We start from the raw sequence: 19,021 nt of genomic DNA on the forward strand, positions 1-19,021 counted from the left end.
GACCCAGTAACGACTTTGTGTATGGGGCACCAACTTCCACAGGTCAGATTTGTTGTTTAATCTTTATTTGGATATTTCCAATATTTAGTTAGTTATATCTGAAAACACCATCCGAATAAAAATGCACAACTGGGCTGTATCACTTCTGTCTGTAGACTTGTCTAATGGCAGTGAGAAACTCCCAGTCCTTCCAAAGCTGCTGTGTCAAATCCTCAGCCATAAATTCAAAGCGCCAGGAAACTGTACTTCTTGATAACTGAAAAGTTTTGATTGAAGATATTATTTCTGGTTTGTTTTTAAAATCCCAAAACAACGAGTCAACTGCCTCAACAAAAGCCTCTTTTATCATCTCTCTATCTTGAAAGGACTTCTTATGCTTAATTATGGAGTGACACACCCGGAACGATGCTTCGGTGGCTGCCTTTGCTTTTGAATTAAGCTGTGTGAAAAATGACTGCTGTCCAGTTAACTGTGATTTTAGTTCCCTCATCTTTCTCTTTCTCAGCTCGCTTTTCGGAGGTAAGTCAGTGTCGTAGTTTTTGTGAATAGTTCGAAATCGTCTCTCCACATTTCTCTTCTCTGAAGTAGCAACGATAGCTTGGCAGATCAGACAAACGCATTTCGAATACGACATGGTGGAAAAAAAAGTCCTCCTCCCATTCCACATAGAAATGGTACGTTTTTGTTTTCTTACTTGATCCAGCTGCTCGACTAATTTCTTTATATCCCTTCTTTTGTTGTTATAAATTAGAAGGCTAACCGTATTGCAGTAGCCAGCACATTCAACCACACATGCGTGGTGACTTGACAGTGAAGACTAGACTCCTGGAAGAGGGGAGAGCTCGGATTGGCTGCTCTGCACGTCAATCAAGTGGTGGTTGCACCGATTGGTTGACGTGCGGGATGGCTGGTCTGAGATCTCTTCTCATGCCTGCACGTCGGCGCGGTTGACGCTTGGTTGGCGTGCAGCAGGGACGTGCGCAGGGGGGTTGCTCAGGTTGCCCAGTCTCGGAAAAGGTGAGATTGAGATGTCTCACAAACGATCACCATCAAGTTTTCCGAAATGAATAAAAATGTTCATAAATCCATGTTCAGTTCGCCACGTTAAGCCTAAATAATCAGACAGCGAGCTAGCTTGAAGACAAGCAGCCCATTATTTAAATAGGCTACAGTAGGCTGTAGGCTGCTAATGTTGTGGTAGGCAAACTAAGCTACGTGTCTGATAGTTTCTAACATTTCGTCATAGCAAGCAGAATGAATGATGGAAGTAATGCATCACATGGATTCTTTCATTCAAAATAGTACAATGACTAAACCGTATGACTACTTTGGGTAATGTGTGTGATGTTTAGTGTGAAACCGCTGAAAAGAGGCGGATTCAGGAGAGAGACTCAAGGAGAGCACTTCACTGCAGGGTTGGCTACGAAAAAGCCAACCAGCAGGTGAGACAGAGAGACTTTGCATTCATTGTGATAAAGCTGACATTGTGTAGGCTAATTGATGAATTAATCAGCCTCATATTTTAGCCTACTAATGGCCATTTTTCATAATTAAATTACATTTAAAACGAGGAGCAGCCACAAGCTTCGACATGAGAAAAATGTGGACCAGGAAGAGACACTTAGGGCAGGTAGGCCTATGTGCTGATCACCAATTATGACATGAAAGTACAGGGTTAAAGAGCTGCAAGCTTAATAATTGTAATTAAAAAAAGCAGGCTATTTTAAAGTTCCTTTTAAAGACCTTGGCTGAGCAGAACATTAATACCACTGCTTCTAGAGCTGTGAACTGCCCCTCAAAATTCCTGTGCACGTCCCTGGCATGCAGAGCAGCCAATCCGAGCTCTCTTCTCACAGGGAGGATAGATGCTTTTATTATTTTCTTATATCATATTTTATTATGTGATGCAATCTACTCGCACCAGCTTTGCGATCGATGTATTGGGCACCCCTGGTCTAAAGGATCCGACTTCAGCCCTAATAGACAGCTAAACTCTGAGTGAAACATCGTGAATTCATTAAAATGTTAACAGGATTTATTGGCTCGTTGGATACGCATTTTTACGAGCATATCAAGTATTCTTTTAACACGTGCGCAGAGTTGGACAACTCTGTAACGTCAATAACGCTTCCATGTGAGGGTAAGATTTCACTCTGTCAGGTTGAAGACACTTTGTGATACTTTTACAATGATGAAGTTGACACAGCTAACTATGGTTACATGTCTCCGACCGGGAATGCTCCCAGGAAGTGACGTGGTGATTACAGTTCAGTGTGTCTGAAAAGCTACAGCTAGGATGCAGAAATGTTTTCTATTTACTTCATAAGTCATTAGCTGTGTTCGAAATCGCCCCCTATCACGGATGTAGTGCACTATATAGTGTGTTCGCCATTTTGTAGTGTTGTTCGAATTCTCCGTGGCTGATTTCATCCACTATGTAGTGGACGACAAAATACCCACAATGCACCGCAAAATTGAGTGAACAAGCGATGTACACTACATTGTGCTCCCGTATCCCACAATGCAATGCTGCCGTGGTTTGTCAGAGGAGAAGAAGGCAATGGCCGCCGCACCAAACGCCGCTTTTGTCTACAAATGTAAGTAACGTTAGAATGTACACATTTCATGCGTGTAATACTTTAGTGGCGTAGTTTTTATGCCAGTAGTTTTAAAACGAGCCGATTTCTTGGTGGAGAAGCATCCCGTTTGTTGTTTGTATCTGCTAGCTAACGTTAACACTAAGCTAACGCTAAAGCTAACGCTAGTAGCAGACAGCCGCTCACATCTGATCATAACGTTTGTTCTCTTTTCCCAATTGGCGGTGTGTTAGAAAAATATATGCTTTTCTGTTTCTTGTTTCAAGGGACTGATGAGGATGTGGAAACACTAATTAAAATGCGAATGAAGCACAACGAGCTGTTCTCAGGCCGACGAAATGCGGCTCTGCATGGATGGGAGTAAGCAAACAAATTTGAGTGATAGCATCATTTTGTTCCTTACTGAATTTTACAATTTTGTGAATTTATTATAGTCTTAAACTCTGATTACCTGTGATTACCTCTGATTACAATCTGTGCTATATGCTCATGTAAAGCACCTTGGGTATTTTGAAAGGCGCTATATAAATAAGTTATTATTATTATTGTTATTCTCACAGTGGTTTTTTGTATTTTGTTTTACAGTTACTGACATCTCCAGCTCCTTCAAGGATTCCCTTGGGCGGGGAAGACTGTTCACCTGATTCCCGTTTTTCCTGATTCTAACCCTTTGGCATATTCTTTAATAAATACATTTTTGTAGAGTTCATATTTGTCATTCCTGATTGAAACATTAAATTCATCATTTTTAGTGTTTAAGGGTATAGAAATAAGGACTGCCACAGGTATTTCCAGTTAATTAACCAGATGATTACCTATTTCATTATTTTATGTTGTTGTTGCTGCAATTACTTGAACTGATTTATCAAAAAATTATAACCTTGGTGAGTTATGTAATAACTGGTTGCGCAGTAAGTCATTGAAATTAAGTTAATGTGTAAAAGTTTAATGTAAGTTTAAAGAAAACAGACATTTTTGCCATGATTGTCTTTCACGTTGGGGTCCTCAGCAAAACAATGAAAAGCTTAGTTTTTTATGTGTTAATTATAATGGCAATATAAAGTTATTTTACTATAATTGAGTTAAGGTAAGTAGAGTTTTTAAATGAATATCAAAGACATTTTAATTTCATTTGGTAGTCATTCACTAAATCATGGGTTCAATCATAGGGTTTCCCCATATCAGTTAGCATGTTAGCTAAGATTTATTTTGGTATTTACCTGTTGACGTCGGCGAATCAATAAATAGCACCGTAAACGCCTAAGACGCCGTTCCCTTCGCCTCCGTCGGTGCCTGAGAACCAGGAGTTGGGCGAGCAGCATCAAAACAACAACGGGTACCATTTTTTCATAGAATAAACAACTTTTTTAAGAAAGTAGCCGATACACAAGTAGCCGATAGCTACGAGCTAAATAGCTACTGACCACTAGCTACTTAGCTACGAGCTAAATAGCTACTGACCACTAGCGTTAGTTCGCACGCGCTACGTATCTTACAGCTTGTGCGCAACCCTGAGCATTTACAGCTCATGACGAGGACACAAAACAGTAGCTGACAAAACCAAACTCACACACCATTGACATTTCAACAGTTTATTGACCAAGAAACACAACCGCCATGAAGAATCACATCTTTATACCATCAGGTATGTTTACATGATGCTCGGCGCGCCCACTCACGTCACATGAGTATCTGGCGCATCTGCTGACGTAACCACGTTCAGAAAATGACCCGTGTAGTGTCCGAATTCTCCTCCCGTCGTACCCTACATCGTGTACATGATGTAGTGCACTATATCATATACACGATGTAGGGGATAGGGAGTGAGTGAATGAGTGAATGATTTCGAACACAGCCATAGACAGAAACATTCTGGCTGGAATAGCTGTGCCTAGCAACAGTTGCTAAGCTACGATTCTGCATTCCATTTCATTCCATTTGTGGCAGGACTGCTTTGAAGTTATGTCATTGCATTCCATTGGCTTTGAAGTGATGTCATCGCATTCCATTGGCTTTGAAGTGAATCAATGACATCACAGTGACATCACATCTAACATTCTAAGGTTATATAAGCTGACAGACATTGTCTTCACAAACAGTGTTACAAACACAGTGACTACAAGCAGGATTCTATGGATGGTAGAAAGAGGAACAACGCGATGGCCACAACTCATCCAGAAACTAGGAACACGGGGGAGTTCTGTCAGAATGGAAGTGATGAAAACATTGCAGACTCTCTGAGTGATCAAGCTGAAGCTACACTTGAGCCAACCAAAAATCAGTGGAACAACCAGCACTACTCATCTCTGGTGTCAAACCTCATTGAGCAGATGATGAAAAATCTATCGATCGAAATTAACAGGGAACCCATCATCATGAACCTGAAACAGATGCTCTGTGAAGAGATCAAAGAGTGTGACATCACTGTCAAGCCAAGTAAACACTGTATCAAGAGGATTGCCAAGGTGGTGCACGAGGACCTGCGCAAAATGGGGGTTGGTAAAGAGGAGCTGCTGTCAAAGAATCCAATTGTTGACAACAACATAATCAAGGCACTAAAAATGCACCTGGTGACGCCAAAAAAGACCAACAGTCGCATCAGAAGGCCCTTTTACAGTCAGTCGGCAATTCCAGAGGTCCATTCAGACTTCGACTCTTCAGACCTGGATTCTACAGACTTGGACTTTTCAGACTTGGACTCTCCAAGTCATGAAAACCAGGCAGAAATCCCAGAGGTCCATTCAGACTTGGACTCTCCAAGTGATGAAAACAACGCAGAAATCCCAGAGGCCAATTCAGACTTGGACTCTCCAAGTCATGAAAACCAGGCAGAAATTCCAGAGGTTCATTCAGACTTGGACTCTTTAGACTTGGACTCTCCAAGTGATGAAGACCAGGCAGAAATTCCAGAGGTCCATTCAGACTTGGACTCTTCAGACTTGGACTCTCCAAGTGATGAAGACCAGGCAGAAATTCCAGAGGTCCATTCAGACTTGGACTCTTCAGACTTGGACTCTCCAAGTGATGAAAACCAGGCAGAAATCCCAGAGGTCCATTCAGACTGGGACTCTCCAAGTGATGAAGACCAGGCAGAAATTCCAGAGGTCCATTCAGACTTGGACTCTTCAGACTTGGACTCTCCAAGTGATGAAGACCAGGCAGAAATTCCAGAGGTCCATTCAGACTTGGACTCTTCAGACTTGGACTCTCCAAGTGATGAAAACCAGGCAGAAATCCCAGAGGTCCATTCAGACTGGGACTCTCCAAGTGATGAAGACCAGGCAGAAATTCCAGAGGTCCATTCAGACTTGGACTCTTCAGACTTGGACTCTCCAAGTGATGAAGACCAGGCAGAAATTCCAGAGGTCCATTCAGACTTGGACTCTTCAGACTTGGACTCTCCAAGTCATGAAAACCAGGCAGAAATTCCAGAGGTCCATTCAGACTTGGACTCTCCAAGTGATGAAAACCAGGCAGAAATTCCAGAGGTCCATTCAGACTTGGACTCTTCAGACTTGGACTCTCCAAGTGATGAAGACCAGGCAGAAATTCCAGAGGTCCATTCAGACTTGGACTCTTCAGACTTGGACTCTCCAAGTGATGAAGACCAGGCAGAAATTCCAGAGGTCCATTCAGACTTGGACTTTCTAAGTCATGAAAACCAGGCAGAAATTCCAGAGGTCCATTCAGACTTGGACTCTTCAGACTTGGACTCTCCAAGTCATGAAAACCAGGCAGAAATTCCAGAGGTCCATTCAGACTTGGACTCTTCAGACTTGGACTCTCCAAGTCATGAAAACCAGGCAGAAATTCCAGAGGTCCAATCAGACTTGGACTCTTCAGACTTGGACTCTCCAAGTGATGAAGACCAGACAGAAATTCCAGAGGTCCATTCAGACTTGGACTCTTCAGACTTGGACTCTCCAAGTAATGAAGACCAGGCAGAAATTCCAGAGGTCCAATCAGACTTGGACTCTTCAGACTTGGACTCTCCAAGTGATGAAGACCAGACAGAAATTCCAGAGGTCCATTCAGACTTGGACTCTTCAGACTTGGACTCTCCAAGTAATGAAGACCAGGCAGAAATTCCAGAGGTCCATTCAGACTTGGACTCTTCAGACTTGGACTCTCCAAGTCATGAAAACCAGGCAGAAATTCCAGAGTTCCATTCAGACTTGGACTCTCGAAGTGATGAAAACAACGCAGAAACACCAGGGGATCCCTCTCACTCGGAGTCAAGTGATGAAAATCAGGACTTTAACCCAGTGAACCTCTCAGATTTGGAATCTCTGAGTGATGAAAGTCTGTCAATTGATGAAAATCATCCAGCAATCACAGACCTCTCAGACTCTCGGAGTGATCAAGTTAGTGGTGATCAAGCTGAAGCTACAGGTCAGCCAACCAAAAATCAGTGGAAAGACTTAGACTACATATCTCTGGTGTCAAACCTGGTTGAGAATATCATGACAAATCAGTCACGCAATATTAGGAGGGCACCCATCATCATGAACCTAACAAAGATGCTCTGTGAAGAGATCAAAGAGTGTGACATTGCTGTCAAGCCAAGTAAACAATGTATCAAGAGGATTGCCAAGGTGGTGCACGAGGACCTGCGCAAGATGGGGGTTGGTAAAGAGGAGCTGCTGTCAAAGAATCCAATTGTTGACGACGACATAATCCAGGCACTAAAAATGTACCTGGTGACGACAAAAAAGACCAGTCGCATCAGAAGGGCCTTTAAAAGTCTGCGCAAAGGTGTGGCCAGACTGTTCTCCTGCTTCACGTGTTGCACAACAGAGCCTTAACCTCCTTGTTGCTGAAAGTGTTGGAATGGGTTTTCTCCGAGTACTTCGGTTTCCTCCCACGTTCTTCATAAGAAAAACAAAATACAACCATTGCGCTTGCCTTGAGGTCTGCCTGCCGACACGTGTCTGAAACTTCACCCAGTGGACTGACAGACACCAGCTTGAGGAGCGAGACATGGAACAAGGAAAAACACGACATTGACAAAAACACAACCACATTAACAAAACACAACATTGACGACTGTTCTTCTTCAGATGTTGGACAACAGGGCCTTAACTACTGTGTTGGAATGGGTTTTCTCCGAGTGCTTCGGTTTCCTCCCACGTTCTTAATCAGAAAAAAAAATACAACCAGTGCCCTTTCCTCGACGTCTGCCAGCCGACACGTGTCTGAATCTTCACCTATAGTGGACTGACAGACACCGGCTTGAGAACCTCTCAGATTTGGAATCTCTGAGTGATGAAAGTCTGTCAGAAACACCAGGGGATCTCTCTCACTCAGAGTCAACTGAAAATCAGGACTTTAACCCAGTGAACCTCTCAGATTTGGAATCTCTGAGTGATGAATGTCTGTTAGAAACACCAGAGGATGTCTCTTACTCTCCAAAGGATTTCTCGATTTTGAAGTCAATTGATGAAAATCATCCAGCAATCACAGACCTCTCAGACTCTCGGAGTGATCAAGTTAGTGGTGATCAAGCTGAAGCTACATGTCAGCCAACCAAAAATCAGTGGAACAACTGAGACTACATATCTCTGGTGTCAAACCTGGTTCAGAATATCATGACAAATCAGTCACTCAATATTTGGAGGGCACCCATCATCATGAACCTGAAAAAGATGCTCTGTGAAGAGATCAAAGAGTTTGACATCGCTGTCAAGCCAAGTAAACACTGTATCAAGAGGATTGCCAAGGTGGTGCACGAGGACCTGCGCAAGATGGGGGTTGGTAAAGAGGAGTTGCTGTCAAAGAATCCAATTGTTGACGACGACATAATCCAGGCACTAAAAATGTTGGAATGGGTTTTCTCCGAGTACTTCGGTTTCCTCCCACGTTCTTCATAAGAAAAAAAAATACAACCATTGCCCTTGCCTCGACGGCTGCCTGCCGACACGTGTCTGAAACTTCACCCAGTGGACTGACAGACACCGGCTTGAGGAGCGAGACATGGAACAAGGAAAAACACGACATTGACAAAAACACAACCACATTAACAAAACACAACATTGACGACTGTTCTTCTTCTTCAGATGTTGGACAACGGCCTCAACTACTGTGTTGGAATGGGTTTTCTCCGAGTGCTTCGGTTTCCTCCCACGTTCTTAATCAGAAAATACAACCACTGCCCTTGCCTCAACGTCTGCCTGCCGACACGTGTCTGAATCTTCACCTTAAGTGGACTGACAGACACAGGCTTGAGGAGTGGACATGGAACAAGCAGTGAATGTTAAGGAGAAAAAAAACACAAACCACAACAACAAAAACACAACCACGTTAACATAAGCACAACAACATTAACAAAAGCATAACATTAACAAAAACAGGACTATAATAAAAACACAAACACGTTAACAAAAGCACAACAACATTAACAAAAGCACTACGAATTTCACAAAAGCATGACATCATGCATGAAATCAGATCAACTCTTCTGCCTCCAACCCCAGGAAACTCTTCTCCGTGTTCTCTTCCCTCCTCACCCCTCCTACCCCTCCCCCCCCTTCCTCCCTTACTGCCGATGACTTTGCAACTTACTTTACCAAGAAAGTAAATGACATCAGCTCCTCATTCACGCCTATTCCCTCCCAGAAGACATCTCCCCCAACTCTCAACTCGGATGGTCTTACCAGCTTTAGCCCCCTCACCTCTGAAGACGTTCACGCACTTGTTACATCTAACCGTGCCACCACCTGCTCCCTCGACCCGATTCCCTCCTCTCTTCTCCAGGACATCTCACATGACATCTTGCCATTCCTCACCACCCTGATCAACTCCTCCCTCACCTCAGGTGTCATTCCAGCGGATTTTAAGACAGCTACCGTGAAGCCTCTCCTTAAAAAACCCACCCTAGACGCTACTGACATCCAAAGCTACAGACCTGTATCTCTTCTTTCATTCCTCTCTAAAACCTTGGAACGTGCCGCCTACAACCAACTGTCATCCTATCTCTCGCGGAACAACCTCCTAGACCCTAATCAATCAGGATTCAGGACTGCTCACTCCACTGAGACGGCCCTCCTCACGGTGACCGAGTCCCTGCGAGACGCCAGAGCCTCATCCAACTCCTCCATTCTCATTCTCCTCTACCTATCTGCTGCATTCGACACAGTCAACCACCAAATCCTCCTCTCCACTCTGGCTGAATTTGGCATAACCGACTCTGCTCTCACCTGGTTTACATCATACCTGACAAATCGCACCTTTCAGGTCACATGGAACGGCTCTATGTCCAAACCCTGTTCTCTGGACACGGGTGTCCCTCAAGGCTCAGTATTAGGACCGCTTCTGTTCTCACTATACACCAGATCACTAGGTTCTGTTATCACATTGCATGGATTCTCCTACCATTGCTACGCAGACGACACCCAGCTGTTCCTCTCTTTTCCCCTGACACTCACATTGCAACTCGCATCTCGGACTGTCTGGCTGACATCTCTGTCTGGACAACTGCACATCACCTCAAGCTTAACCTGAATAAAACCGAACTCCTCTTCATCCCAGGGAAAGACTGCCCTCGCATGGACCTGTCGGTCACTGTCGAGGGCATCACAGTATTACCTTCCTCAACTGCGAGGAACCTGGGTGTAATCCTTGATGACCAACTATCCTGCACCCCCAACATCACTGCTGTGGCCCGATCCTGCAGATTTGCCCTCTACAATATCCGCAGGATTCGGACCTTCCTCACAAAGGATGCAACGCAACTCTTGGTCCAAGCACTGGTCATCTCCCGCCTTGACTACTGCAACTCTCTCCTGGCCGGACTCCCGGCCTCTGCGATTAAACCACTGCAGCGTATCCAGAACGCTGCAGCACGCCTTATCTTCAATCTACCCAAATTCTCCCACGTGACCCCCCTCCTCCGTGACCTCCACTGGCTCCCTGTTGCAGCACGCATCCAATTCAAGACGATGACACTGGCCTTCAGGGCCATCAATGGAACGGCACCTGTCTACCTTCAAACACTGGTCAAACCTCATGCCCCGAAGCGAGCACTTCGCTCCTCTACTTCAGCTGGCCGGCTGGTACCACCATCGCTGAAATCAAACAAATGTCGCTCAGCAAAGTCCAGACTCTTCTCTGTTCTGGCGCCTCAGTGGTGGAACGAACTCCCGACCAATGTCAGGACAGCAGAGTCATTTGCCATCTTCCGAAAAAGGCTCAAGACTCACCTGTTCAGACTTCACCTCACCAAAAAAAAAAAAAAAAAAACCTTACCTATAGCACTCTGATCTTAGCACTGTTGCACTTGAAGCACTACTTTACTCAGATGAGGACCTAACACTTGTTCTATTTTTAGCTCTTACTTTATCGGCAATGATACGTTGTGGTTGCTTTGTTTCCTTCTTTTGACAAATGTACTTATTGTAAGTCGCTTTGGACAAAAGCGTCTGCTAAATGACCTAAATGTAAATGTAAATGTAAATGACATTAACAAAAACAGAACTATAATAAAAACACAACCACGTTAACAAAAGCACAATGACATTAACAAAAGCACGACATTAACAAAAACAGGACTATAACAAAAACACAACTACATTAAAGCAGAAATCCGGTCACTTTTGATCCCATTGTCATTGTCCCCAGGGTCATCCCGACTTTTCAGCAGCCCGTCTGACGTCCTCACTCTGGAGCTGTTTTAAAGCCAGTACAGTGACAAACAGTGCTGTCATGTCCATATGACAGTTTAAATACATAGTAAGATTGCTTAGCCTTTGTGACAGTTGAACCTGCTACAGCGACAACAAATCTTGCGCAGTCTCAGTAGGCTAGTTGTGTTGATAGCACTAGTGGGAGTCGTGTGTGCAGACTGCTGTACTTACCGTTGTCGCTGTTTTTCGACTCGGGGTGTCCTAGAAGTGACCCTCGCGCGACTGTCCAAGATTTGTCACTGTACTGGCTTGAAAACAGCTCCAGAGAGAGGACGGCAGACAGGAACTTGCACAAGACTTGCATTGTTTTGGCTATGGGCTGCTGTTTAGCTGTAAGCAATCATTGCTATGTTGTAACATAGTCATATGGATATAACATACCCTCCGCAGGGTGCTCGTGGGTTCACGGGAGTTTGCCCAACCAGTCCACATGTGTTTTGTGGACCTGGAGACGCCAATTGACCGTGTCCCTCGTGGCAATCTGTGAGTAAGGGGTTGGGGGCCCTCTGCTAAGGGCTGTACGGTCCCTGTACGACCGGAGCAGGAGCTTGGTTTTGTCGGCAGTAAGTCAGACCTGTTCGAGGTGCATGTTGGACTCTGGCAGGGCTCTGGTTCTGTTCATTATTTTTATGGACAGGATTTCTAGGTGCAGCCATGGGCCGCAGGGGATTGGTTCGGGAGCCACTGGATTTCATCCCTGCTCTTTGCGGACGATGTGGTCTTGTTGGCTCCTTCAAGCCAGGACCTTTAGCATGTCCTGGGGCAGCTTTGCAGCTGAGTGTGAAGCAGCTGGGATGAGGATCAGCACCTCCAGATCTGAGGCCATGGTTCTCTTGGAGGAGTTTCAGTATCTTGGGGTCTTGTTCACGAGTGAGGGAAGGATAGAGAATGAGATTGACAGGCGGATCGGTGCAGCGGCCGCAGTAATGTGGTCGTTGTATCGGTCCGTCGTGGTGAAGAGAGAGTTGAGCCGAAAGGTCAAGCTCTCGATTTACCGGTCAATCTACGTTCCTACCCTCACCTATAGTCATGAACTCTGGGTCGTGACCGAAAGAATAAGATCCTGGATACAAGCGGCTGAAATGAGCTTCCTCCACAGGGTGGCGGGGTGCTCCCTTAGAGATAGGGTGAGGAGCTCCGTCACGTGGGAGGAGCTCGGAGTACCGGATGCCCCCTGGACGCCTCCCTCGGGAGGTGTTCCAGGCATACCACAACTACATTAACAAAAACACAACCACTGTGTGACTGCTCAACTACTCCTGCTTTTTGGTCTACGGCGACATGGTTGGGATGGATCCATCTCGGCGTGGCTGTGCCTGCTGCCATGGACTACTGCTGTTGATACTATTGCTTCTGTTAATGCCACTACTACTCTTAAAGGAAAACACCACCGCATTCCCATACTGAACTATGTTCTGCTCTGATCTTAGACGAGGTGATACATACCTCCCTCTCCTCTGTGCGTGCACTCAATGGCTCTTGCGCGCACTCCGCGCAGCGCTAATTTGCTAGCATGTAGCTTGTCCTTAGGATCCAAAGGGGGGTGAAGTTAGAAGCGACCAAGCACTTCCACGTTGTCCCTATTTAAATACGGTTACGCGAGTAGTTACACGACCCAAGTTTGGTTACACAAAATGAAACATGCCAATTTTTCTAAGCGGATAACAAGGATAACTATATAGTATGGCGGAATAACAACTGGAAGCACTTCGACGTCGGCGCAGTAATATCATCACTCAAAACATGACGGGACTTTATACCTTCTGCTTGTTTTCACAACCCTGTATGATACACGTTATAACCATGATGTTTGATTGTTCACAAACTATCTTACTACAACCTGATGCTTCCTCAACTGTGCACAAACTACTACAGGTAGTGCAGGCGACGGCGTGCAGGTCACGTAGGTTCTATTGACGGAAGTAAGAGGGGGAGCGGAGTGATGATATTACTGCGCCGACGTCGAAGTGCTTCCAGTTGTTATTCCGCCATACTATATAGTTATCCTTGTTATCCGCTTAGAAAAATTGGCATGTTTCATTTTGTGTAACCAAACTTGGGTCGTGTAACTACTAACGTAACCGTATTTAAATAGGGACAACGTGGAAGTGCTTGGTCGCTTCTAACTTCACCCCCCTTTGGATCCTAAGGACAAGCTACATGCTAGCAAATTAGCGCTGCGCGGAGTGCGCGCAAGAGCCATTGAGTGCACGCACAGAGGAGAGGGAGGTATGTATCACCTCGTGTAAGATCAGAGCAGAACATAGTTCAGTATGGAAATGCGGTGGTGGGTCATTCTGTGTCATTTCATCAAATTTCTGAAAATCTTCCCACCTGACCATCTCAGAATGTCCTGAAAAAATTCAAGTACAAAGACACACTTGTTAATAGGACTAATCCAAAATATTAGGTCTCTACTGTCAATAGTTTTCTCATGAAACATCATTGAATGAAGGGTAGTTTAGACGGTTTTTGGCATCATGCTCTGAAAAGCCATTTTTAAACAGCAATATCTGGAAAACTATCTCACCTGTGGCCTTCAAAATTTTTTACAGAGTATATCTGTTACTAATAGCCTCCAGACATGGAATATCAGGGATGTAGCTCAATGATAACCTAGTATGGTAGGTACTTAAAAAGGGGCTTGTTGAAATAAAGTAGTACATTTGAAGAGTGGCTGAGCTCCCATTTTTGTGCCTCTATCTCTGGTGTTGGCTTAAACATTCTACAAAATATGGTCTCTCTTAGATTATTAGTTTCACAGATATTAAGGCTCAAAAATGGAAGTAAACACATCAAGTAAACACATCTTTGCCCAACTTCAGAGTCATATTCCAAAAAACTGACAACAAGTATCAGGTCCAAACTTACTTTTTTTGAAAGATCATATTCTTTTTAAAATCATATAAAAAAATCGGGAGGGTGTTTTGCCTCATTTTGTCGCAGTGATTTTTTAAAATCCTGATATTGGTGGGGTTTTTGTGTCCGTTTTTGGTACTGCATGTCTTAATATCCTACAAGTAAACATCACAGCAGGGCAATTCAAATGTGTTTTTTTTACCATTTACCAAAGACTTACATGTGACTAAATGCTACTGATAAATTTAGCCTTACGAAAACATTCAAATGTAGCACAGTTGTAGTTACAGAGGCAATACGTCCTTGAATGTGAGTTAAACATGGTGAAAGCAGCTTTTAATGTCTTAAACCATGAACAAACACAGCATAATATTGAAGACTGTACATTTTGTCATACTTTAAGTATATAAATTACACAACCAAATCAAATAATAATCTTAATTTGAGCATAAAGATTTTACATTACAGTAGAAAAGTCTCCAAAGTTTGATATTGAATAACAGTTTGTCTCTATGCTCACTATGAGACAATATGTGAGTTATGATCAGAAATGGTGGATAGGAAGTATCAGAGATGTTTCAGATGAAGATGAAGATGTACTGGTTCAGTTCATGCACCCACATGACCCTACCAAGAGTTTCTACTGGCCAAGAAGAGAAGACATGTGCAATGTCCCACTGCAGCATAGAATTGCAAGATTTGACGTTCCCTCTACAGAAACTGGGCGCATGTATGCCATCAAAAAAGATGAGCACAACAGAGCAAAGATGTACATTAGACAATTTGTGACTGACAAATTAATGAATGTGACGAAGGAATTGGATCTAAAAGATGAAAAATGTGTGATCCCTCATAGTGAGCATAGAGACAAACTGTTATTCAATATCAAACTTTGGAGACTTTTGTACTGTAATGTAAAATCTCATGCTCAAATTAAGATTATTATTTGATTTGGTTGTGTAATTTATATACTTACAGTATGACAAAATGTACAGTCTTCAATATTATGCTATGTTTGTTCATGGTTTAAGACATTAAAAGCTGCTTTCAGCATGTTTAACTCACATTCAAGGACTTATTGCCTCTACAACTGTGCTACATTTGAATGTTTTCGTAAGGCTAAATTTATCAGTAGCATTTAGTCACATGTAAGTCTTTGGTAAATGGTAAAAAACACATTTGAATTGCCCTCCTGTGATGTTTACTGCTAGGCTATTAGGACATGCAATACCAAAACCAGCCACAAAAACCCCACCAATATCAGGATTTTAAAAAAATCACTGCGACAAAATGAGGCAAAACACCCTCCTGATTTTTTAATATGACTTTAACAAGAATATGATCTTTCAAATAAAGTAAGTTTGGACCAGATACGTGTTGTCAGTTTTTTGGAATATGACTCTGAAGTTGGGCAAAGATGTGTTAACTTCCATTTTTGAGCCTTAATATCTGTGAAACTAATAATCTAAGAGAGACCATATTTTGTAGAATGTTTAAGCTAACGCCAGAGATAGAGGCAGAAATGATAGAAGTCTTTTATCTGTAAAAATGGGAGCTAGGCCACTCTTCAAATGTACTACTTTATTTCAACAAGCCTCATTTTTAAGTACCTACCATACTAGGTTATCATTGAGCTACACCCCTGATATTCCATGTCTGGAGGATATTAGTAACAGATATACACTGTAGACATTTTGAAGGCCACAGGTGAGATAGTTTTCCAGATAATGTCGTTTAAAAATGGCTTTTCAGAGTATGATGCCAAAAACCGTCTAAACTACCCTTCATTCAATGACGTTTCATGAGAAAACTGTTGACAGTAGAGACCTAATATTTTGGATTAGTCCTATTAACAAGTGTGTCTTTGTACGCAAATTTTTTCAGGACATTCTGAGATGGTCAGGTGGGAGGCATTTGATGAAATGACACGGAATGACCCTGGTGTTTTCCTTTAATGCTACTACTACTACACGACCACCAACACCAAATGCAGTTGGAACCCATGGGCCTGGGCTGCACGAGATTTCTGCCTAAAAGCCTATTTAAGGCAATTTTTTCTCGCCACTGTCGCTGTAACGCTTGCCCCTTGGTTATGTTGGGACTTTAAAATTGTATTGAAATTGTCTGGAAATTTTGAGTGTATTCTAGTCCTGCTCAATGTGTTAAATGTAGTGGTCGGCATAGATTATTTTTTTTAATCTAGATTAATTTCACTGTAATCTTGGAATTAATCTAGATTAATCTAGATTAAAATTGCACTGTTTCACATTCACTGTTCGACACTGTGTCCCCTACAGTGCAATTCGGCCAGGTATACATCCGCGCTAAAATGAAAGTGTAGTCATCATAGCATGCTTAGAATAGACCCAGCTCCCAACCCAACTTTGAGTATAGATTAACGGCGATATTTTTTTTATCACCCGATAAGAGTCTTGGGTTAATGCAGCACGTTAACGCCGATAACGGCCCACCACTAGTTAAGTGTCCTAAGATGACTTCTGTTGCGATATAACACTATTAATAAAATCAAATTGAATTGAACCACATGAACAAAACACGACTACATTAACAAAACACAACGACATTAACAAAAACACGACAAAAAGAAAAACACGACCTCATTAACAAAAACACTGCGACATTAACAAAAACACTACGACATTAACAAACACATGACGACATTAACAAAAACACAACATTAACAAAAACATGACATTAACAAAAACACAACTACAAAACCCTCTCCGGGAACCATCACCTTACCGCGGTGGAGTGGTTTGTGTGTCCCTATGATCCTGAGGGCTGTATTGTCTGGAGCTTAGTGCTCCTGGTAGGGTTTCCCATGGCAAATTGATCTCAGGTGAAGGACCAGACTAAGAATGGTTCATTGGTTCATCAGATTAAGAAAAAATGTATTGCCCTTATTGTGACAGAACGGTTACACAGGGCTCTCATTTTAACCCGTTCATACTCTCACACGACACACCTTGTATTTCTAAAGCAGAGAAATGACAGGCTTATTGTTTCACATTGGTTTTTGTTCGTCCGTCAATCGACAAACTTTGTTACACACAGAAACCTTGCACACTGAATCCGATGCGTTTCTTAATACATATTCCTTAGGAAAATTCACACAACAAAAATAAGAGGAGTCATCGACTGACTTCATGAAAAAAGAAACAGAGCAGCACGACAGATGGATCATGGAGATCGCTGGTCTTCTTTCTGATGTGCAGTCAAAGTAGTACTGGACTGCCGACCTCCTGTGGGTAAGGCATGAAAGACAAACTCAAGGATTTATTTTCTCTACTTTTTATCTCTATTTTTTATCTGTTTCTCTATTATCTATTTCTCTATTTTTTATCTTTTTGCCCTGACCGAAAACAAAATAATAGAACAGAAGGACCTGCAGGTGTGAGGGTGAATATGGTGATATTGATCAATCATCAATAAATCTAAATAGATTTATATACATGCCTGTTGTTGATGGACTTTCATTTGTAAAGCCTCTGTACTTTTTAATGTAGGATTTTAACTTGGAAAGGAGTTTCCCTTCCATCTTTTTGCAGGGAACTCCCACTTTCTCCACCTCTCCGTGGCACACAGAGGGCCCGGCCTGGTTGCCATGGTGACTATGACTGCAAAAGGGGTGGAGAGTGCAGCATGCATGCCCCTACCTAGCACGCTTGCAGCCAGTGTCTAAAGCAGGGGTGCCCACACTTTTTCGGTTCACAAGCTACTTTCAAAATGACCAGGTCTAAAAGATCTACCTTCATCAAAAATGCTTAACAAGCAAGTACATACCTTACTCTGATGACTTGCACTGAATGGACTCAGCCAGGGTTGCATAGTCTTCATGTGGGAAAAGGCTGACTCGCATAAATAAGTATAGCCAAATAGTGCAGTCAAGGAAGTAGCACATTTCCTTATATTTGGATACTTTTCCTGCATTTTTGCGTTCCTCTGTCTGCATTCTACCTGACTGAGCGAGGCTGCTTCTGAATGAAGACAGAATCCTGAACTTTTGCTCTCATTGAATTTGTCCAGAATAAAGTGCCTACGTGCTAAAGAACGTCAGCGTCCTGTCTTCAGTGCATGGAAACACAACGCAGTAATCGGCGGAGTGCAGACTGGCTACATAAACTCTAACTTGACGTTAGCTAGATGCAGGTAACGTACATCGTTAACTGTGTTGTCATCCCCTCTATCCAGAGATTCCACCTTTGGTGACATATCAAAAGTATTCCTGACTCCTGACTTACCTTCAGTGCTACTTTTTGCCCTCTTAAATCCGAAGTCCTGTAGATCAAGCTGTCCTTGTCGCTTGGCCATGATGCTGAAATCAGCAACTGCGCTGCTTATGTCGCTGACATCAATTAAAAAAAAAGTCACTATATGTGCGTGTGCCCCTCGTACACTGTATTTTTAGCATACTCAATATGCACAAACAGTAAATGTTGAAATAGTGGTAATATTTCCACATTCAGTGATAAAATTATGCAGGGGATGGGAAGGGGGGATGGCCGTTTCAGAAGGGGGATGATTTTGACCGTCTTTATTTCAACGGGGATGCCATCCCCCCGCATCCCCCCTCAACTCGAGTACTGGTTATCCTACTCATTTGCATTCTTCCGTCATTTAAATCCAAGACTGAATAATGGGAGTGATCGTTCACTGCAGTGGTGCTGTTCTTCATTCATGCAGTTTTGTATCCTCTCTAACCGCTTTACCAAACGGTCCATCCATCCTCTTTCTCCACCATCCCAGGGCCATCCACAGGGTTCAGCACCAGTCCTCCCAGCACAATCAGAGTGAATTAGGTGAGCTGGAATGGGGATTGCTCAGTACCTTCTGCTGGGCTCCGGTGTCCAGCAATTATGCTAA

This window comes from Eutrigla gurnardus, assembly GCF_963514095.1.
Source record: "Eutrigla gurnardus genome assembly, chromosome: 12".
Classification (NCBI taxonomy): domain Eukaryota; kingdom Metazoa; phylum Chordata; class Actinopteri; order Perciformes; family Triglidae; genus Eutrigla; species Eutrigla gurnardus.